Here is a 24,577-nt window from a genome sequence, read left to right as displayed (position 1 = left end):
TCCTCTTTTAGTCTGAAACCATTTCCGCTTGTCCTATCGCAACAGACCCTGCTAAAGGGTCTGTCCCCTTCCTTCGTACAGCCCCCGTTTTGATACTGAAAGGAACACCCTAAATGACCTGCCTTTAACCCTAAAACATATAATACCACTTACAGGAAGCTCTGTTTGCAGAACACAGGCACCATCCATCTAACCTGTATACTTTCCAGCATGCTGTAACCATAAAGATGTTCAAATCGAAAAAGTTGGTTGCACCAAAAATGTTGGATTAATGTGTGAAGTGGGGGGATACACCAGTGTGGCCATTAACACAATAGCTGTGTTGTCAGTGTTGTGGCCAACAAAGTAGATTCACAGAATTGTAATCACAGAATCACAGAATGGTTTGAGTTGGAAGGGACCTTAAAGCCCACCCAGTCCCAACCCCTGCCGTGGGCTGGTTGCCACCCACCAGCTCAGGCTGCCCAGGGCCCCATCCAACCTGGCCTCTACAGCTCCACGATGGGGCATCCACAGCTTCTCTGGGCAGCTGTACCAGGGCCTCACTGCTCTCTGTGTGAAGAATTCCCTTTGTAAAATCTAACTAAATCTCTCATTTTCGTTGACAGCCATTCCCCCTTGTCTTATCAGCACGCTCACTGATAAACAGTTCCTCCCATCTTTCCTGTAGGCCCCTTGAGGTACAGGGAGGCCACTGTAATCGGCCTTTTTATTAATCAGTAAGTTGCTCATTGGCGTAACCTCTTTCCAGGACAGATAAGCAATTTGAGTGTGAAAAAAAAGAGCCCTCACAGCTCTTATCTCAAAAGAAAGCTCACAGAAACGTAAAGAATTTGTTACCTGGAAAATTGTTTAAAGGTGCTATCTCAGCACTCAGAAAGGTCCTACTCTTGCAACGCATCAATTTTGGTCTGCTCTGAACAACTGGAGCTGGTCTAATAAAGGTGCATGGCAAATAAGTAGAAATAAGTATAAGGGTAATAAAATAGAAATTGCTTGATTCACTCTCTTGGAATTTATTCTCAACATTTATAGCAAACTGAATAATAAAGTGAGTAAAGCTGTACTTCAGACTCAGGATAAATTCAGCATTAATCTGATTATAAGAATAATTCTTTTGCAGCGGAGGTAATACGTTGACTGAGATGTAAAACCTGAATGTACTGGGAAACAGAAATGTAGCACAAGAAGACATGTACCTGTTCTACAAATTAATTACAGGGAGGCACACAGTGCAAAAAAGCCACCTCTCCTGTCTGAAACAAACAGATATCCCAGCTGGTCATGAAAGTGGACTATTCCTGTTTGTCTGAGCGGTGTCACAGCAGCAGCCCCAGGGAAGATCCTGGGATCTGTTGGCTTTGCCGAGCAGTCATGCAGCACCCCATGCATGTAACTCCATTGTGGTGTGATTGCTCATTAGAGCTCCTGCTATGAGAAAGAAGAACTACACGGAACTCAGAAGTTTTTTGTCGGTTTTAATCTTCTTCAGATACGGCTCTTTCAACTTTTTTTTTTAATTGTTTTTATTTTTATTCTGACTGCTGTCTAAAGAAAACGCAGCCCTCAGGCAACCCTGCTTTCATGGGCATGGATTTGGGTCAGCCCCTGGTGGGTTGAGAACGCTGCAGGGCAGCGGTTACCAGCAGGAGTGGTGCTGCTGCACTGAGCGATGGCAGCCTCCATCCCATGGCCTTCAGCTTTGGCCATGAAGGCAGACCCCGGCACCTGCGCTGCCGGCATGACCTGCACTGCCCCGCGGGCAGTGACATCCACCTGCTCTGCGGGATGCCATCCTCCCACCACACACACAGCCCTCCCAAAAAGTTGTAAGTCAGTATTTTTGGCCTCGCTCAGTCTCTGAGCGACTTCTCAAGGAAGAGAGGGCAGGAGCCCTCATACAGTTTGAATCTGCCTCTGGCACAGGCTGCGCAGGGAAAGAAAAACCATGATGGTCTTGGAAATGCCAGCATGGGTGGGCTGTGTGCTCTGGTGTGTGGGCAAATGAAAGAGCGTGCCTGTGGGGACCACTCAGTCAGCGTTTACTTCAGCCTTATGCTCAGTGTATTTAATAACAATTTAAACATCTGTTAAATGTAAACATAAACACTTTGCCTACCTTTAATCCCAGTTATCTTCAGCCATTATAGTGTTGTGAATTAAAAATGCCATATTTATAGGCCTGGAATTGCTGCAGCAGTGTAGGATTAGTGAAGAAAGCCAAATACACGGCAGCTCTGCAAGGCATGGTGTGACTCTGGCTGAAGGCAGGCAGCTGCAAGCAGAAATCACAGGCCCTGCATCACAGTTCACCCTGATGGGTTCATATGGAATCATAGAACCACAGAATAGTTTGAGTTGGAAGGAACCCTTAAAGGTCATCTAGTCCGACTCCCTGCAATGCACAGGGACACCTACAGCTCCATCACGGTGCTGCTCAGAGCCCGATCCAGCCTGACCTTGAATGTCTTTAGGAATGAGGCATCCTCCACCTCTCTGGACAACCTGTTCCATACATAAATTGACTCCTCTGTGAGATGAAGTTAGCAGGCGCAAATGCTGCAGTACCTTCTGTTAGCACAGACCAGCACAGGATACTGCATGCTCTGTGCAGCATCTGAGCACCACTGTGTGACCTTTTCATGGAGCACAACTCTGTATGTTAGAAAACAATCCCAAGACCCCCTCATGAGGAAGAATTAAAGACCAGGGGCTAGAAGATGTGAAAACCGAAGCAAAAAGAGAATAGCTCAGACTGCTTAACCCAGTTAGGAGTTGATAGACATGGAGCAACCTCAAGAGAAGCTGATCTGGTGAGATGTATGGCAGTATCACTCTGAGACTCACTGCCTCGCGACTGATTTTTCTCAGCCCAGAAAAAGAGGAGAAAGTAATACAGTAGAACAGAGGAGACTGCATTCATTAAGGCACTTCTATATCTGCTCTGCATTTTTCAGACCTCAAGGAAATCTCTGTCACTGAAATCTGACAGAAAGTACATTCGAAAGTATATTTCATATAATGGTGGAAAAGGAGCTGTAATTTCACAGTAAAGCAGGATCTGATGATCTAGTATTAAATGTGGTTCAACTTAAATTACCTCATTAAATGTTCTTATTATTATTACCCACTGTCAAGCAACAGCAGATAACTGAGGCACTGCTGGCTGGTACCCTGGGAAGAACGCGATGATGCAGAATCTTTCTATATTTTTGGTGTAATTTGTTTTAGTGACACTTTTACAATGGTCCTTGAGCAGAGGATGATGTTGTGTGAACCAGGTTTGTTTGCTTACGGATATCTTCAGAAACAAAATCTGCAGCCACTAGGAATCTGTACTACCACAATTAACCACACACAGTGTCTTCTCAAGACTTTCATACCTTCATAGAATCATCAAATGATAGAATTGTTAAGGTTGGAAAAGATCACTAAGATCATCTAGTCCAACCCTCCACCTACCACCAGTATTGTCCACTAAACCATGTCCCTCAGTACCACATCTCCATGGTTCTTGAACACCTCCAGGGATGGTGAATCTACCACATCCCTGGGCAGCCTGTGCCAGTGCCTCACCACTCTTGATGAGAAGAAATTTTTCCTAATATCCAACCTTTGCTTACTTGAGAGGGAACCAAATTATAGCTTATTCCAAATTCAAATACTAACAGAGCCCAAAACAGACCTCCTAGCCTGCTGCCTTCTCACACCTCCAACCAGCCCTCAGGCTCTCCCACATGCAGGAGATGCAAGGGTCAGCTCAATATGATTGTTTTATATTCCCTTATAAAAAGGTCAGAAAAGTGAAAATCCACAGTTAGGAAACATTGCCATGGCAGTGAGTGAGCTGTACCATTCATTGCACTAATGTGCTGTATTATGCAGAGCTGCCATAATACCACAAAGAGGTAAGATAAAAAGCAGTTGATATAATTCACATGTTAATAGCTCGAGTATCTGAGAAAGACAACAAATATTGCCAGAGTGAAGACATGAAAGGTCAAGGCAGACTGGCTGACACGCACTGAGCACAAAAGCAGCACTGTAGAAATCGTATTGAGAGAACTAAACAACAAAGAAATAGGATGGAAAGCAGATGAGCATTCCATTTCCCTTAAAATTACCTTTCCAAAGGTGTTTGTTTCCAGGCGCAAAGAGTGGAGAAGCCATGTCCCGGCAAAACCAAAGCAGAGGTCAGAGCACAACAGTGGTCGCTGGAATGGGTGCTGACATTCAGCAGGGCTGGGGCCTGAGCCCCGCCGCCTTTCTCACATCTGCACGCAGCTTCTGCTCGCGTTTCTTTTTGCCCAGAGAAGCTGTGGGTGCCCCATCCCTGGAGGCTCTCAAGGCCAAGCTGGATGGGGCCCTGGGCAGCCTGAGCTGGAGGATGATTCCCTGCCCATGGCAGGGGCTGGAACTGGGTGGGCTTTAAGGTCCTCTCCAACCTGAGCCATTCTATTAGTCTATGATTTTTGTTCCATTTGAGTTACAGAAAGTATCAATGGAGAAAACCACGAGGACAGAGGCTTGTGACACTCTGTCAGGATCACCTCTGCCAGCCCCGTCTTTCACAGCCTGATTTTGCAGTGCTCTGCCCAAAACGTGTCATTGCTATTCATCTCACGGCTGTGTTTCAGAACTTTCACCTGCAAATGGGATTACAAATGCAATCATTAGTACAGATTCCCCAAGAAGCTTTCACAGTATTACAATTAGATTTCCCATTCTAGCAGCATCTAAATCAATACGATATGATTAGTTACTCTCGTGGATTACATGCTGCAGTACAAAACCTTCACACACAGAAATCTGGGTAATTTAATCAGGCAGTAATGGATTCTGGGAATGCTCCCACTGTCTAGAAACTTAAAATGATTCTATCTCTATAATAATTTGCCATTATGCACCTGAAGCTAAATTGCCTGACATACCTGACAGTGGACAGCAGTGATTAAAACAGGTCACATCTCATCATCAGGAGTGGCGACTCCTGCTGAATCCACTTAGAAAACTGAATTTTCAGGAGGAAAATAAAAAAGAAAAAACAAAAGCTCTAGTAGTTTGTCCAGGACTATAACTTAAGTTTGAAGATGTCTCTTTAAATATGTATATGTGTATATTTGTGTGTGTGAGAGAGAGACAGAGAGAGAAAGACGGAGTGTAAGTGCCATCCATTCCTCATCATTTCAATCAAGGCAAGAGGAATATATGAATTAATGCTCCCAGGGAAATGCAGCCGAGCAAGACAGAAATGAGCACATAATTCTGGCTCTGCACCTCTGTACTAAAGCATCATTCTCCTGCAGTCATCTTGAGATAGCAAAATACCCTAAAAAACAAAACTGCTGTGTCCAGTGCCACACAGCGCAGCTCTGAGCAAAGTGGGGGAGAAAATGCAAAACCAAGCACAAAAAAGACAGCTAATGCTTCATAGGAAAAATTAGGTCTGGGTATTTTTAGACAGAAGATGCTCAAAAATGTACTGCTGTTAAGTATTTATCCTACCGGCATGCAACAGCTTGTGCCTAAAATATGCAACATGTTACTTTACTGTTCAGGACGTTTCTTTTTCGATGGCATTGCTCCACTGAAATATTCTTGACCTACTGAAATATTCCTGACCCAGGGTGCTTTTGACAAGAATTTCTCCTATGGTAAATTGCTATCTCAGATAGCCATCTGCCAAGAAGGGACAGAAATACAGCCATCCACACAGGCTCTCCTAGGCAGTAATTGCCAGTGAACTCTGCCCTCATTATAAAACTCTGTATAGCTTTGCCATAAAGAAGCCCCATGATGCGCATAAGCTTTTCACCTCTAAGTTCTCCATAATAGTCTTGGTTGTATTATTCTGGTCAGATGCATTAACTGCTTGCAATGTTAATCTTCATCTTTTTTTAGGTCTGTGTGCTGCAGGGTCCCATGGCGTCCAGCACCAAATCCCACTGACACGACCCATCCCACTAGTCCTCATGAGAGGTGCCTGCTAGATAAAGCTCCTCGTTTCTTAATCCCCATGGAGGGCACAGGGCATGATGCTGCAGGCCCAGGGCACAGCCATCCCTCCCTGACCCCCATCAAGGTGCTGATAGTGAATGTAGGTTGGAAATTGGACCAGTGCATTGCCATTAATAAACAATAAGGCTATTAAGGTGTATTAAAGCTTCACGATGAACTTGTCAAAATGGATGATCTATAAATCAATATAAATAACAGTGACAGGCAGTAATTGAATTGCAGCAGTCCCTCAGCACATGCTAAATATGAAGGGACATGACATGCTGAAAATAAAGTTGGAGAGCTGAAAAATTGATAGTATTAACATTCTCCTGGTGAAACGTGGCATCACTTTGGCTTTTAATGGGGGTCAAACTGTGAATGCGTATTGACTTCTTCTTTTAAAACAAGAAAATAGCTACATAAATCTGAGACTTCCCAAATTAGAAAATACTGCTTCAAAGTTCACCGCAGCTTTGGATGCGGTTGTCACAGAGAGGACAGCGCAGCCCTCCGATGGGTTCATTAGCGAGGTCTGCTGCCTTGCTTGGGTAACAAGAAGAATGAGTTTCGCGCAGTCCAGAAGGTCTCTGAGGTTGATTCATCAGTTTTCATCTTCCTCAGAGGAGCAGCAGAAGGAAGTTGGGCAGAGGAAGCTAATGTTTGCACACTGCGAGGCTCCGGGTGGGCACACATCTTTTAAATTCACATATAACAAGCCTAGCCTCAACACAAGCGGATGACAAGACAACCAGAATGGAAAGACATCAGTGAAGTTGCAGCAAGCTTTTTAATGGAGATACAAACAACAGCAAATAAATCATGACAGGTTCTTTGGATGAAATCAAGATCTCATTTTTTATTTCCTCTTGGTGTGCTCCACTCAGTGAAGGATAATGCAGCATTGCTCATTTGGTTTTTAAAATGAAGCTGTATGGCACTGGAGTTCAGAAACTGCTGAAATGGAGGCTCAGGAGACATATTTTTGAGGACAACTCCATCTGTGCCACCTTGCTCACGGGCAGACAGCACCAAAGGTCAAAAATAGTGAAGGCCATTTGTTTTTCATGGATCTCTCTGTGCAGAGAGGCAAAGCTAGACACAGATACACAAATGGTCATCTGTGTGTTGAGCAACGACTTGCCAATGAGGTCCAAAAAGATCGAGAGCAGCAGAGCTGGGATTGGGGTTGATCTTTGGTGCAGGACCAGTGAATGCATACACAGTTGGTTTGGCCACCACCGGCAGAAAAAACAGCTGTTCATCTTGGCTAAAGCTCCACAAGAGATGACACTTCACTGGGGTCGGTCCACATCACTGTGCCCAGAGTACAGCCCATATTTGGAAGAGCAAAAGGTGCTTTCTGGGAGTTACATGGCTTTGACACAGAATTCAACATGAAAAGGGAGAAAACAGATAAGGAGAAGATTGAGGAGGCCAATGCTTTCCTTTTACATGTAATTTAGGCTTTATGACCAGCAACAGAACCCAGAGGAACACCATGAAGCTGTGTCAGGGGAGGTTCAGGTTGGATATCAGGAAAAGGTTTTTCATCAGATAATGTTTGGGCCCTAGAACATGCTCTCCAGGACAGTGGGCACAGCCCCAAGCTGCCAGAGTTCTAGAAATGTTGGGACAACACTCTCAGATGTAGGGTCTGATTTTTGGGTGGTCTTCTGTGGAACCAAGAGTTGGACTCCGTGATCTTTGTGGGCTCCTTCCAACCTGAGATATTCTATGATTCTGTGATTCTAAGACTCATGTGACCTATCTGATCTGAAGTTCTGAGCCTACCATAAAATGTTGAGGGAGCTCAACAGAAACAGAAGTTTTCAACAGAAAACCAAAAATATTTAGAGAAGACCTGTAGAAATGCAAGGTGCCTATCACTTGTACCCAGCATAGAGACATGGGTGTGCCCAAGGAGGTCTCAAGCCAAGAGGTTTTGCCCACGGAGATGCAGAGGGCTGGGGGTGCCAGCCTCCAACATCCCTCCTTTCCCAGCATCACAGCTGCTCTACCTGCTTCCATGCATCCTCCTTCCCATTCTCCAAAATTCTTCTCATGCACTCTGGATGCTCTCTGCCATGACAGTGGTTTCCTGCCCATGCCTTTAAACTGACACAAGTTGGGAAGCATGATGTTCAATTAGAGTATTCACTTTAATCAATAGGACACCACTGATACATTGCCCACTGAAATAGGTGAACATGCCTCAACTTTTCCCTGTATTTGCTTCATTCTTAATTTTTTTCTTGTGTGAAGTTTTTTTTACTGTCATCCAAAAGGTGAGAATTTAGTATACTGAATGCAGTGCTGATTAGCTCAGTATTATAATTGTGCTTCATGGACTCCTGCTTGTATGTCACAGCTCTCCAAATTCCTATTATACTATTAATCTAGGTTTTGTGGTACTTCAGAACTGAAGTATTATACAACTATGAGGTAAGTGGAAAAATCACAGTGGCAATTTACCAAAGAGCTCCTGTGTGGTATTATGAAAACAACAAAAAACAAAACAAGGGGCCCTGTTTGCAAAACTGAGCGTGAGCCTGCTGGCCCGAGAGAACACGCAGCTGCGACACGGCAACCGCTGCCTTTCTGATGCTGCCTACAGCATCTCATCATCCCGCATTCAAGGCTGTGCATTTGTTCTTCTTGCAGAAGGGAGAAACGTGTGGCCCAAAGATTAATGGAGGTAAATGAGACCACTCCAGGGTGATTTTACAAAATCCAGCCCTCTCCTCTCACATTTCCTTTCCACAGCATCTGGAGAGGAAGAGAAGGAACCTTTTTTGTGACTGTGCTAATACATGCCACACATTTCCGTTCACTGTTTTCTCAGCTGCCATACTCAGAGTTTTATACCTTTAGAGAAATTTTTGTTCCTCAGAGACTTATACCCCCAAAGACACTACTTTTAGGCATCTCAGTCACTGCTTTGTTTGAATTATTATTCACTATTTGAACTGGCACAACCAGAACAGACCTATTTTTTTCTAACAAAATAACACACAAAACCACCCTGCAGAGCCAGAGAGGAGAGAGATGCCCCATGACCTTGCGCTGCTGTGAGCAACTCCCAGCCCTGGTCTCCTCTGCAGCTCTTATGCCTGGGGCCATGCAGGAGGAAAAGTGGTTTAAGATGAATTGACTAACACTGAAACGAGGTCTTACAAGAAGCATGAGAAATCTGCCTTTGCTTCATCCATACTTGGAATGAAAACAGATACATAACAAGTTATTGTATATGGGAACACACCACCTCATTTTGTTATGAAATAACCATCTACTTGAGGCAGACCAGAAAACGGTTTCCTTGGTAATCTTAGGAGCAAGGAAGCCACTGGGAACTGCTCCAGAAGCTGCAGATCCCTGGGCGAAGCAAGACATTTCCCTTTTTGACTGCCCTAACTTATACAAGACCCTTAATCCTAACCCTACCATGATCTTAAAGCTAGCCCTTTTCCCAGAGGAAGAAGAAAGGAGTTTTTTTGCTGTTGTTGTTTTGATCTAACGCAAGCCTAGGATAACTCATCCCATGTTTGGGGTCAGAGTGGAAAGAAAGAAATACCAGTGGTCATGGCATTGAGTCTGGGATGGGGATGCAAAAGGAAAATGAAAGCTGCAGAGATGTTGGCTGTAAGAAATACTTTATCTCAGTAATGGCTGAGGAAAAATGGTATGTTTAGGGTTAAGATTAGGGCTGGAGTTAAGAGACAGAGAAAGCTTACAGCCTCGTTAGCAGGGGGGCTGGAAAGGAGCTGCAAAAAGAATTCAGTAGCAAAATTTTTCAAGTGCATCTGTCACATTAATCCTCATCAGCAACTCGAGAGATGGCAAGGAAGGAGGAGCATGCTGCTCAGCTGTGCTGCCAGTAATGCCACAAAAAGCTTGGGATGTGCCCTGTGTCCTTCCTTCAGCATTGGCTTCCATGCGGTGTGTCAAGGGGGAATGGTTTCCAGGTACCTTTCCTTCAGTACTGTTTAAGGCTGATTATCCACCACATGTATGCTCTCTGATCCCTGGCCAATAACCAGCGCCAGCTCTGGCTGCTGGACCAAACGCACTGCTTGAAAATAATCAGAACACCCAAAAGAGATGCTTTGCTCAATGTGCTGAAAATGAAGACTGAAAAAAACAAACAAACAAAATAGGCGCTTCCCAGAAACAAACCATACTGAGGCACATTTCTGCTTGTCTCTCGCCTTGTTATTCTTCACCTGCATACTAAGGACAACAGTATTCTGTGCACTTCCTCTGGAGGCTGTGGAAGCAGAGCCTGCTTGTGCTCACCTAACGAGGCGGCCCTGCTCAATTCTGTATAGCAAAGCTCTGCCGACAAAGCAGGATCTCTGATTCTTGCCAGCAGAAAGCACTTGCAATCTCACAGTTCCCAGGACAGGAGGACAAATCACTATTTACTGTGAACCATGGACTCATAAGAAATTAAATTCCTTTTGTGGTTATGGACGTAAACACACATCTCTTCTCACAGATTCCAGGAAGTGTTTCCCACTTCACATTTTGGGTGAGGAGCCAACCCCAAGCACTGCAAACATGCAGCTTGAGGTGAAGAGCACCATTTCCTGCCTTGCTGTGATTGCTCGACAAGGGAGGGAGAAAGCAGGCTGAGTCCAGCAGTGGCAAAGCACTCGGGAGGGTGTGCAAAGCCATCTTTCTGATTACACAATGTCTCTGCAAACCCTTTGCCATTAAATATGATTAAAAGCGCTGGCCAGGAGGACTTCACCTTTAGAAAATGACACTTACAAGAAATCACTGCCCAAACAGATAGTTGCCTGAGTCCATGAGACGGAGAAGAGGTTTGATAGATGAGAAGGCAATATTAAAATGTCTCCTCACATAAGAAAACAGAACGAGAGCAATCATCAGAATTTATCAGCCAGAGAGAAGCAGAGTGTTTTCTTGGCACTAAAGGGACCTGATATACTAAATCAAAACCAGAACACAGGCTCACAAAAGAAAGAGAAAGATGTCTTTGCCGTATAAATAGCATATAAATGAACTTTCTGGAACTGGGATCTTGCTTAAGCACACACAGTAGTCACATCTGAGAAAGAAAGAACAAATTAAAGCAAAGCACAAAGTTAGTTTCGGCACTGGAACAGCAGACATTTGTGAGGAATAACTGCCCATCTGCCAATTGAGCCCGGGAGTTACAGCTTTCTGGCTTTGTATCTATTGCTGTGCAAAGCCCTAACTCCTTGTAACACCTAAACCAGCAGCCATGTACTTGCACTTCACCCATTTTGAACACATTCAGCCAGAAATGTAGTTCAGGTACCAACAGCAGCATCACTGCACACGTAGGGAACCACAGCAGAGCAGTGGTCCCAGTCACTTATCACACTCATGGATTAAAAGCGCTCATCGAGAGCACTGCTGGAAGGCAGCTGGAATACGGTTCTCTGGTAATGTGTACATCACTCACCTCTATGATATGTACAAACCTATCCACATGAGCTTCAGTGCTAAGGCTGGCTACTTAACCTTGCTGGGGGTAAATACCCACATTGTGTTTTAAGGTTTTTTAATTTTCTGAAATTCGTGTCTTTGGACATGGCTGTTCCTGAGAGATTTAAATGCCTCTCTGGTGATTAGATGCCAAACAGAAAAGCACAACCATAAACTTTCCTTTATGAAGACAAATTGAGTCTTAAGCCAAGTTAAATTTGGGCCCAAATGTGACTGCTGCATGGCTGCCAAATATTCTCACATGTGAAGTATAAAGCTCAACTTCTGTTTCCCAACAGAGAGGTCCAGTCTATATGGGACTTCCCATACAGGGGAAGAAAGCACTAAAGCAAGGAGCAAGGCTTTCCAATATCTGTGTGGGGGAATTATGCAGGGAGAGAAGGGCTTTGCAGTGCTTTCTGATAGAATAGGCTCTGAGAGCAGGCAGGCGTGGCGCAACTGGTCAGACACAAACCTCCACTTGGGAACGGGTGAGCTGGCAGCTACCGTAGCCATCTACGTTAACCTTAACCTTGGGGCTGATTAGCCTTCACCCCCTCCCTGCAAGAGCAGCCCACAAATAGCACAAAGCCTGACCTACTTCTGGCTGCTGAACTGCAAACTGTAGTTACTGTGATTGAACCCTTTCCACTCTGGGTTTCTTCCAGCAAGATGTCAGGCTTTTCTTCCCTGTTCTTCAAAAGCAGCAAACAAGCCCAAGGTCCGAAGCATGCCCCACTGGACCAGGGAGGAGAAGCACAAAGCTCTAGTGCTGGAGGTCATCCAGCAAGCCGCCACTCCTTGGCACACTGGTGATCCCAGCATCCAGCAAGCAGCCCTGGCAGAAAGAAATGAAGTTTGAAAGGCACGGCTTGGGTGAACACATCCCGCTTTTTACAGGCAGAGAATGGCTTAGTAAAGAGATGTGGAAACTTCAACAGCATGCTTGACAGCACATTCATTTAGTGGGAAATATTATACAAATGCCATGTGTGTTGAACTCCTTTCAGTCCCTTGAAGAATGAGAGGAGCTGGAGCTAACAGGTCAGGTCATAAGCTAACTCAAGAAAAAATCTTATTTCTACAGCTTGAAATTTCTTTATGTTTTTTTGTTTGTTTGCTTGGATTTTTTTTTCTGTTTGTTTCTTTGCTTCATTGGTTGTTGTTTCCTTTTTTTACTGCTGAGCACTGCCTCTGAGCAAGAATATTCGGAGACAGCCACTTGAACACAAAAAGTTTTGTCATTTCTTTCTTCCAAGAGAACATCTCACCTCTTTGTCCCAATCAGTAGAAATTAGGCAGCAATTAATACAGTCATTTGGGGAGTTAGGATAAGCTAATGGATTAATTACCTCTAGGAGTTTGTATTTCATTCCAGTGACATGACCATTTATCATTCCTTAACAGGGGACATTTTTATCCCTCTGCAGTCATACAAAATGAACACCCCGTTTAAGTGGAGCAGGAGCATTGTCCTCTCAGCCAGAAGTCAGGAAAAAACCTTCAACTGCTTATCTCCATGATGTAGAAATAGCTGCAAATGAATGTATTACTAATAATAGGAAGTTTCCTGTTAATAATACAGAAGAGAAAAAAGAAGTGTCCTGAGCGAAGTGCAGTATCAGAAGAATTTCATCAACGTCCAGTTCCTTAGCCCATTGTCATGGTTTTGTGATTTTCAGTTATTGGTATTCCACATCATAATATCATGTAGTGGATGTACCTAGTTCTCAGAAGAGAAGGACTACTACATTCCCCATGGTACTTTTCTCCTGTGTTACCATTTTCCAGCCGGAGGGAAAAGATAAAAGCTCGCAGTATAAAAACTTGCAGATCACGAGACCTCGTCCCTTTTTCCACCCGTCTCTCATCTTGGCAGCACCTCGCTCTCCAGCCGTCTTATCGTCGGTAGTAGAGTAAGGCCTACCTTGATTTTGGGACATTCTCTCTCTCTGTATTGGATTTATCAGCTTAAATTGTAATTATATTGTATTATAGTGTGTTGTTTTGCATTCCGATATTTTATTTAGTAAATTAGTTTGTTTCTCCTCAGATTGTTGCCGCTGTTCTTTGCTCTCAGGGCCATCTCCTTACCCTTTTCCCCTTTTCCTTTTTCCCGGGGCGTGGGCCTGTGGATCCCCCGTCCCCTTCGTCACGGAACCGGGCCGAACACCCGTAAACCGTTGACACTCATTATCATCATGATTCCACTAATGCAAGTGGGAATCCAAGTGCAGACCCCTAGCAGGACACATTTTTATGCTATGACGTGCATGGTACTTAAGGACATGGCTGTGGTACTTAGGAAGAAGGTTTAGTGGGCAATATTGGTGGTAGGTGGATGGTTGGACTAGATGATCTTAGAGATCTTTTCCAACCTTGGAAAAGATTCTATGATTCTATGTATAGTAGTATGTACAAGGTACTATCCTTGCCAGGAACATGAGGCCCAGTTTGATTTTTTCCCACAGCTAAACTGGTATCTGGAAGATCAAAGGCTGTAAATGTGTGGAGTTGAGGCGTTCTTTTGATGCACTGATACATATCCCACTATTTATCCTAACTCTCTTCAGTGCAGTACTGTAATACGATTATTAAATCAACACTTGAAAACTCTTGCTAAGCAGATGGCAGTTTGATCTTAGCTTGATGAAGGAGCTGAAAATCAAGGATGGTTCCTCTTTGAAAATTATGGGGGGTTTCTTTAAAGATTTTGAGATTTCTTTATACTGCAGCAAAATCTGCAAGTGCCTGATTTTTATACAGTTCCACTCATATAAATGAAGAGATGATGAAGAAATCACTCATTCATATGAGTAATTTGCTACTGCCAATGACTCTTAGAAAGCTTTTGCTGAGGCCACATGTGCAAGGACATCAAATTCATCGTGGCCATAGATTTAACAGACAAACTACATCTGAGCAACAAAAGAACATCCTTGAAAATCAGTGGAGCACTTCAACTACTACATCTATGTGTTAAAAAGGATGAGTAATTTTATGGTCAGTAATAATACCATTTTTATTTTTGCAAATAAGAGAATCTTGTGTCAAGCAGAAATATGATTGCCAAGGCATTAAAAAGAAACAAGCGTGTATATGTAGATAGCACTGTGTGCTGGACCAGGTTCATAACATTTAGATAAACAGAGCATCAATTTTTCTGCTAATATTCAATTTTCTTTTCATTTCTTTCTCCGAGATCCTTTCTGCTGGATCCCAGAGGCCAGCATAGGCACTGACACCTTGAGCAGTTAGACCCTTGCGCTAGGTAAGGAAGGGTGCAGGCTGCTTAAGGCCATTTAAGGCCAATTAAGACAGAGTTATTGAAGAGACACTTCTCTGTCTCTCCTTTGCTTCTGTGTGGAGCAAAGCCATCCAGAGGGAGCTGTAGGTCACTTAAAACTATCCCTAGTATGGAGGACGTATAGAACAAATGCGAGATCCGAGGAATTCTGCCCAGTTTCCCAGTCTTCTTCTGGGCAGGACACAAAGCAGGTGGTGGTTGTGGTTAGCATGTTATTTTTGTTCCCTGAAAAGCTGGAGGTTCTGGCTTCTTAGCTCTACCATCCAGGATTGAGCCACACCCCAGCAATAAGTCCTGAAGAGCAAATGTTGACTATACGCACTAAAGGGAAACACCCTTTTCTCCTTCTGAAGACAAATTCCATACAGAACTGTCAATGTTGACAGGCCAGAAAGAGAGCTGATGGATTTGCAGTATGAGAAAAGCTACAGGAAAGGAGGAATCAGGGTTGCCAAGTCTGGGAAGAATTAATAGGTTCAGTGTGAAGTAAAGACCTTTTAGATATCAAGAAAACTTTCTAAGGGTAAGGACGAGCAGAGCCCAGGAACCAGCTCAGCTCAGCTCATTCCTGTACAAATAATTAGCTTCTAAATCACCTTCTAAATCTGCACATCTTTGGCTGTGAACTAAATCCTGGTCAGAGAGGACACGGGGATTCTGGAGAAGTGATGCTCAGGTTGGCACATTCCTCCACAGCCGGTGTGAGTACTTGGGTCCTCCCAGGTCGTGTAGGAAGAGCTGTATACCACATGCTGCAGATTTCATGTGAGATCCATGAGATGTACCAGGTAACAGAGCCCGGGCTCATAGAACCTTGGACCTCAGTGGAGCAGTCTAACAGGTTTTACTTTCATAACTCCCCTTTGCCACTGATCTTCTCTAAAGATGCATCTGAAGGAGCAGCAACATATGCACACTGACCTAGAAGACAACACACTTGGCACTCTTTGCAGATATGCTGATTTATCAGTGGTGCTCACACAGCATCTCAGAAGGGCTCAGGGAACATTCTCCCTACCCAAGAACATATCACAAGACAGAAACACACCTGGGACATCTCTCTCTGACAGTATTAGCTCTGGTAATGATGTCTCTAGTCCAGAGAGAATATATTTCTTTCTCAGAGTGAAATAAAAAGTTAGCATTTTGAGGGCTTGCATATATTACAAGAATTAGATATACTATGCCACAAACACTGTCATGCTGCACGAGCCCTCCGCAGTGCTTCGGATATATGTGTCTATAAATCAGATCTTCCAGAAAGCAAAAGAGGCTGATCTCTGCATAAATACCACACAGCATGGCATGCACTTTTCTTTGTGTGATGGCAGTGGGGCTCTGTGGGTGGTGGTCCTCGTGGGAGAGGGTACAGCCCCTACTGAAATGGAACCTTCCAGGCTGTTAGCAGTGCTGTCTCCCTGACCGTGGCACAATCTGCAGAGCCATGCTAAACCAGACATTTGGTAGCAGACTCTCAAGTAGCTTTTCTCATTTTGAATTATGTCCCTCCCCAGAGATGATGTCCTTTTTTGTCCCCTGCCATCCCAGCTGCAGTCAATGAACTCAACAGAAAAATATAGAGTTGGTTTTTCTGCTCTCCTGGGCCTGGAGCTCTATCAGGAATGCAGGTCCAGAGGACAGTAACTGGACTTTATCAAGGGTTATACAGGAGCTGAATTTTCAACTGAAATTCCTTCCCTGGCTCGCTCTAACTCCCATTAAAGGTAACAGCAGAGTAGCTGTGGCTCCCCTGGTGCAGGATTAGGTCCCTGCAGCACAGATCATCCATTTATTTTCCTAAGAGGACAGCAAGAGGCCACTGGTTTAAGTGATTTGACTTAGTCACTCGCATGCAGAAAGAATTAATTTGCAGTGGCTGTAAAGCAGCAGGACAGCCAGGTGCAATCATGGATCTCGGCAGCTCTTCATATTTATATTAGGCCCTTTGCAGCTGCTCTAGAGGCGCCTCACTAACTCTGAACCTCCCCTGAATACCAAGTGACTGCGGCTACACACAGTGTGCTGTCCCTCTTCTCAAGGCTGAAAAAAAGATAAAATAATCAACAGAAGCAGTCGGAAAGCCTTTCCTCTGGGAGAGAAAAGAGGGGCAAGCAGTTCTTCTCCCACAAGAACAGTGGGAGAAGATGGAGTAGCCCAGAGCAGGTCTCTTTGGCAATGAGGTCAGGGCTGCCAACATGCCAAGGACTAGGACAGCCTGGTCTGTAGCCCCCAGGAGCTGGGAAGCTCATTGTTAATGAAACTTCAGAAATAGGCAGCTGTGTTTTTATGCCTGTGTACACATACAGTGTACACAAATAGAGACACACCAACAGAGAAGCTCACGCATGGCTCTGGGCATGCTCCTTCACACAGTGAGAGCATGGTGATGGGAGACCGGCTGCATGAGCTTCTCAGCTTCTGGCCTCTCTCCATAGCTTTGTCACTTGGCTGACAATTAACACAAGTAGCATTGCCTGACTCTGGTGATTCATTCCCCACTCCCCAAATGGCTGGCCACATTTTGTGCCTACACATGTATGATTGGAGTCACAGACCACGCTTGTGCACCTTCACCTGTGCTTATGTTCCAACACTTTCTAGGTACAGGTACTCTTTTTATAGAATCGTAGAATCATTAAAGTTGGAAAAGACCTTTAAGGTCATCTAGTCCAATCATCCACCCACCACCAATACTGCCTACTAACCACATCCTTCTGTGCAGCATCTCCACATTTCTTGAACACTGCCAGGGACAGTGACTCCACCACCTCCCTGGGCAGCCTGTGCCAGTGCCTCACCACTCTTGCTGTGAAGAAATTGTTCCTAATATCCAACCTGAACCTCCCCTGTCGCAGCTTAAGGCCATGAACTCTCATCCTATCACCGTTACCTGGCAGAAGAGGTCAACCCCCACCTCACCACACCGTCCTTTCAGGCAGCTGTAGAGAGTGATAAGGTCTCCCCTGAGCCTCCTCTTCTCCAGACTGAACCATCCCAGTTCCCTCAGCCGCTCCCCATCAGACCTGTGCTCCAGACCCCTCACAGCTCCACTGCCCTTCTTTGGACACAGTCCAGGGCCTCGGTGTCTTTCTTGTAGTGAGGAGTTCAAAAACTGAACACAGTACTTGAGATGCAGCCCCACCAGGGCTACATCCCTGGACATATGGTAACAGTTGGAGTGTGAGGTAGATATTCAGGCACTTTTCCCCTGCCTGGTTAGGGACCAATTAGATGAGGTGACCTTCCCTCAATTAAATGTCATCTCCTGATTACAGTTGGCTAAAATGTTAGCACCATAAAGTTTTGGTAGGATGTATTATTTTCCTTAAAAGTTTCACAAAGGGGTTTGGTAGGAAAAAGTAATTTCTTAAAATCATGCAGGTGTGGATGTCTGATTTGGTGCATGAGAGGCCCAGGCTCAAGCCCCTCCTTGGCCATAACTTCAGTGCAAAGATACATGCAGTGAGGGCACTCAGCAAAGACCTCTGTTGGGAGGAAGTAGTTCAGCAAAACATCTGGAAAATCTTAAAAATGTGGTGAAAAGGGACCCTCCATGAACCCTCTGCTCTCTCTCATGTTGCAGGATGGGCTCAGGTGCCCTTTTGGGACCTGGGTCATATCTTGTGCTGGATGAAGAGGTCTGCAGTCATCTGACCACCCTGGACCATTTGGCTGCACTTTAAAACTGGTTTCTGAGGAAGAAGCCCCAGGCTGTAAGCTGTCAGCAGAGAGGGATGGATGCCTGGTCACGGGGTTAAGCAGCAGGAACCAGCCTGAAGCAGATCCATATGTATGAGTTTACCTAAGACTCAGAAAAGCCAGAGAGAAGTTCAGTGTCACAGAGTCAGGGAAAGCGGCAGCCAACAGGACTGAAAAGCAAGCAAGCAAGCAATAGCATAACTCCAGCTCTGTGCCCTGCAAACAAGCTGCCAGCCACGCTGCTTGCCACAGGCTGTATCACTCCTTGGTTCTTTGTGCCTCCACTTGCAATACTTAGGTCGATGCATTATATTGACACAGTGGTGTATCTCCTCACCCTCATACACTTGTAGGGTGTGTTTGCATCAAAACCAGTGCTCTGTGAAGAAGAAGAAAATTTAATTGCATGCTTCCTTTCCAATGCCCAGTATGTGCATCCTCCCCTGTTTCTATAATTCCCACACAGAACCATTCTTCTAACTTGAGTGAGAGACAGAAGTTCGTTATCCCGAAGCCTCGAGGCACCCCTGTTCTCCAAACTGTCCTGCCCACGTGGGCAGAGCAGCCAGCCTTGCTCTCCTTTACAACCCAAACCTCTGTTTTATTCAGTGGTTTAGGGCATCTCTGAAACTTTCCAAATAATTTTACTCAATAAAAGGCAAACCAAACCTCTAGCAGCCTGCAGAGATCTGGGTTTCAATAAATAAGTATAAAGATGAAGAAAGGGGAAACGTGAGTGGTTTGATGCCTGGCCTCAAAAAGTTGCTGCATCTCCCATCCACTGCCTAACCACCCTGTGTCATGTGTACTTCTCAGCTCCACCTGTGCAATCATTTGCAGAAACATTATTAGCTGTTCCGTTTTTTCCCGTTTGCTTCCATAGCAACATCCATCAGGAAGAGAACAGCAGGAGCATATGGGGAAGTTACAAAGCACATTTTCTACAAGAAAAGGAGGCCAGAGCATTTAACAGACAGCATTTAGGTTTCCCTTAGTAACTGAAAATCCAACATACCTCTCTTGTTTCAATATGTCCTGGTATTAATTAGGCTGCTTAATGATGCACCAGTGCAGGCTGAAGGTAACACTTGGGTTGTCTTTAATTAATTAGGATAGTGGAACTTTTCTTTGAGATTTAAGCTTGTTGCTGAAACACAATCTTGTTACACTGCGACGTGCACGTGTTTTACAAGCAGGGCTCTGAGCTGTTAGACAGCCTTTGACATGCTAAACGTTGTGGAAGAATCTGTGCGTGAAGTTCCAAAGTAAAATGCAAGAACTGAAAATTATCTGTTTGAACAGTTTGAAACCCTGGAAACTGCCAGGTCAATTTTAGAATAAGCTTATAACAAATAAAAGCATTGCTCCTGCTTAGTCATTTTTCTCCTTGCCAGTAGCAACCTATATACCATGCACAGTGATATTTTATTAATGAAACCCGTACTGGTGCTTCTCCTTAGTTTAAAATAAAGCCCTTGAAACTCAGTATGAAAACGTGGTTTTGAGGGAAACAACACCTCCTTGCTCCCCAGTCTGAGGATGGAAAACAAGTTGCTGCATATCAATGCTGGTGAAGGGTAACAGGCGCAATAGAACAAAGCAGACAGCCACTTCTGCACTGCCTGTCTCTGAAACATGGAGTGTTGCCAGGCCTTTTGGTAAATCAAGCACCGCGCTTTTCTTTTGGCTGGACCCATGATTTTGCCACCACGTGCCTGAAATGGAGCCACCGACATTCTGGGGGTTGTTGCATACTGCACAAACACAGGCCTGGCAGTGGGACCGGTGAGATGCAGTGCAGGTGTTGGTAGGGATGCACTGCACAAACACCAGGAAGCATGCCTGGTGCTGATGTGGGTGAGATACACCAGGATTCTCCTGCGGCCACTAAGAAATAGAGACAAACATTTGGAAATGTAGCTACAAATTCACCTTTCTGCTTTCCATCTTTACCCATCGATTTCTTTCTTGCTTTTTAATTCTCATTACCAAATCATTCCTTGCTTCACACACGGCACTTCAGACCCCTCCACTTTTGTCTCCTCTTATCCTCTCCACTGGCAGAAATCCGGGGTCAGCCAAAAGAAATTCCCACTGCTGCTCATATTCACTACCTCTCAATATGAGCTCTTTCGCATCTGATCTTTCTGCCAATGCAAGCACTCTTTCTGCAACCAGTTAATGATTCTCTGCTCCCTCCTACCTTGAATGGCACCCCCATCAGCTCTGCAAACAGAGCTGTGCTGCGACAAGACCCTTACATTCTCACTAACAATCAAATTTTGCCAAGAAGCTCAAACACTGGCTTTGGCCAGCAATAAGGAATATGGCTTGCTTGAGCTTTCTGGCTGAGCTGAGTGAGCAGACTCAGAGCTACTTGGGGACATACACTTGTGAACTGCAAGCCACTGCCTGAGGCTGCTCTTTACTTGTGCTAACTTTTGTTCTTTCAACAGGCAAATGTGACTTTGTCCTCCTCCTGCTCTCATGTTGCAGGTCAAAATGGTTTCCTTTATAGCAATAAACTGTCATTCTGTAGCGACATAAAAGTAACTCAGTCCATAACCACGAATAAAACTGCAAGTAACAAGAACAGTAATTGCTCTGTCTGCAATTCAACGAGATGCAAATTATTCACCTTTTTAGGGAGTTACTTAAATATATTACCACCCCTCCCCCTCAGATTTTGATGGAAGAGCTTAATTTCCTGCCAGTTGCTTTGGTTTAAAATGGGAATTGGGAGCTCTTGAGTGACCGCATATATCAGGATCAGCCTTGTCTGGTAAGCAGAGGGTTAAGGCTTCCCAAAGTACCAGCCCTTCTTTGACACTGGCTCCTGTGATATTACAACAGCTCTCTCAAATCCTGTTTCTATTAAGGATGGCACAGGCAGAATGTATCCACCTAGAAGTTATCAAACACGAAATAAACAGGAAAGCAATATATCTCGCTTTGTTTAAAAAGCACCTGCTGCATCGACTAAGTTATAGCACAGATAGAACATGAAAAATAAGAGCTGGCATAGACTAAATTGGAGAAACAATATTTCTGTTGGTTCTGCCACAGAAGTGACGCTTGTTGGACTGATGGCAAGGACGGGCAGAGCCAGGCCCTCCATCCCACCCCGCTTTCGGAGGCGGCTCTGCCTGGAAATCCCAGCCAAGGTGTGCAGTTGGCCGACTCTTAGCACAGGCAAAGCCAGCAAAGCGCTGAGCAGCTGAGAGCAGGGAGGCTGAGACAGCCAATCTGGGTAGTGTGGCTTATTCCACTGCACAGCTGAAGTCACCATAAGAAAGAGAGAAAACAAATTGGTTTTGTTCTAAATGAGACTCTGAGCTTTCCCTGTTCCAGAAGGGTTGCAGCCTGTATCTTCTAGTTTGTACCTCTACTGGTGAATAGTTTTTATTTCTTAATGGGGGCAATATGTCACTTTTATATACATATATAACATAACTGCTATTTAAATAAATATAATGTAATTACAGAGAGCAAATTAACCTCATCTTTTGTTTACTACAGGGGCATAGAAATAGTTTAAACAATACGACTTCATTATTAGCAAATTAGAATAAAAATAATGACATTATTACACTTGCATTATTATTCTGCCATTATTATTAAGATTTTAAACTTCTGAAGTGTGCTAAATGCTCTGTAGAAAACCACAGGGCTACATTCAGACTGTCAAATCCAAGGACAGGATTCAGCTCCAGGCTAAATCAAGGTGCCACCTCCTATGCTGCATGTATAAGTTTGTATTACAGTCCAGGGGGGGCCAGTCAATAGAGTCAGCAGAGCATAGAGAGTGATTCAGTTCACTAACAAGGTCACATCCAGAGTGATTCAGCTGCACAAACACAGACATCAAGTACCATTTCAGATATTATAGGAACCTTGCTGGCATAGCAGCAGTGAGCTTACAGATTTGCTACCACATTCACCAGCCCTACTAACTGTCTCAAGTGTCCTGGGACATCCAGATCAATGCAGACATCTGTGTTTAAATACCCTCAGTAGCTGGGAGGACAAGGGCTCAAAGTACTATATTCAGTTGCCCAAACTGAAAGAGGCATCTAATGATGTTTGAGATGTTTGAGAGTCTGCTTGCTCAACTACAGAGACCACACCAGAAGGTCATCTTTACCCTGTTTTGTGTGCTAGCCTGGTGAAGTTGTCTCAGTTACACGTAGAGCATCCCAAATTGTCTTTTCCTAACATGGGCATCTAAATCCCGCCATCCATTGCCTGTTCCGGGTGTTGGTCTCACTAATTCCTAGCTGTGGATATGTATCTCAGAGAATTCCCTAAGCAAAGTGGAGTTGGAGTCAGATGGTCCAGGGCTTGCAGAAGGCCCCATGCTCCTGGACCAGCAGACGCACCAAGCACCTCACGTGGTACTAGATGTTTATGCAGGAAAACTGACTCCACCTTGGTGCCCAAGACAAATGTTTCAGTTACAATCATGTTTTGTTAAAGTGCTTTGGTGTCCAATGTCCCTGCCTGAGCAGGGCCACCTAAAGCTGGTTGCACAGGCTCCACTTTAATATGAGATTAGTGCCAGACTGTCATTGAGACACATGATGGGGGGATGAAAAACTGAACATGAGCCAGCAGTGTGCGCTTGCAGTCCCGAGGGCCAAATGTAACCTGGGCTGCATCAAAAGTGGGGTGGCCAGCAGGGAGAGGGAGGTTATTGTCCCCCTCTGCTCTGCACTCATGAGGCCCCTCCTGCAGTCTGCATCCAGGACTGGGCCCCCAGCAGAAGCAGGATGCAGGGCTCTTGGAGTGGGTCCAGAGGAGGACCACGAAGATGGTCAGGAGGCTGGAGCACCTCTCCTACAAAGAAAGGCTGAGGGAGCTGGGCTTGTTCTGCTTGGAGGACACTCCTGGGAGACCTCATTGTGGCCTCCCAGTGCTTAAAAGGAGCATGCAGAAAAGTTGGGGAGAGACTCTATATCTGGGAGTGTAGCGATAGGACAAGGGGTAATGGTTATCAGCTAAAAGAGGAGAGATTTAGGTTAGATGTTAGAAGGAAATTCTTTACTCAGAGAGCAGTAACGCCCTGGCACATCTGCCCAGAGAAGCTGTGGGTGCCCCATCTGTCAAGGCTAAAGGCCGGGTTGGATGGGGCCCTGGGCAGCCTGAGCTGATGGGGGGCAGCCAGCCCACAGCAGAGATTGGGACTGGGGATGAGCTTTAGGGTCTCTTCCAAACCAAACCATTCTGTGATTCTATGACAAGCCTGCAATTTGTCAGCATGAACATGCTGAAACAGAACCAGACAAATACTTTTTCCAGTTTCAGAAGAACAGTCCCAGAAGGCAGAGGAAGGAATAGAGGACCAAGAGTGCATACAGAGAAGACAAAAATTCTTCACTGATTTTAGAGAACAGAAAATGAGAAAATGGGATCAAGAAGCTGGGGAGACAACTGTCAGCTTTAGGAAGACAGAAAATCAGATCACTGCTTACATCTTGGGAGAAAAGGTGATTAAGGTTGAGGGACATCCTGTGAGATGCCCAAGTCCTCTGCAGTGGCTGGCAGGGGTCAGGAAGCGTCTGCTGGAGGGCAGAGGTGAGGCTGGAGTACCCTCCAGATCTTAAGAGCACAAAGACTGGTAAGAGTATGCTGTGTGTATTTTGAAAAATAAAAAATAAAAAGAATTGTGAAAAAGAAATAATTGCCTTATTCCTGCAAGTATCTCCCAAACCTCAAATGCTCACTTTATAATTTAACTCACTCTCTGTAACTATTCTATATCCCCTATGAGATCCACTATTTTTAATATTTTAAATAACTCAACAAGGATTAAATAAGGAGTTAGTGGTTTTATCCTTCTATGGATGACAACGTGAGGCTTTTCCACCTGTTTGTTGCTGTGTTCTCTTCCTTTCTGTTCTGAGTACGTGACAGTGATGCTTTCTATTCCTCTGCTCTGAGAATTAACCTCCCCAAATGCTGACATGCTGTAACAGCTGTGGTTCCTCAATTTGCACTAAAATGGAGTATTATTCCATAATGCTATGCAATTTGCCAACTCTTACACCTCCGCAGTCCTGAAGTCTTTTTCTCTGCATCAGAAGGCATTTGCATACA

This window comes from Numida meleagris, chromosome 1 (assembly GCF_002078875.1).
Source record: "Numida meleagris isolate 19003 breed g44 Domestic line chromosome 1, NumMel1.0, whole genome shotgun sequence".
Taxonomy (NCBI): domain Eukaryota; kingdom Metazoa; phylum Chordata; class Aves; order Galliformes; family Numididae; genus Numida; species Numida meleagris.
Note: the sequence above shows the minus strand (reverse complement) of the source record.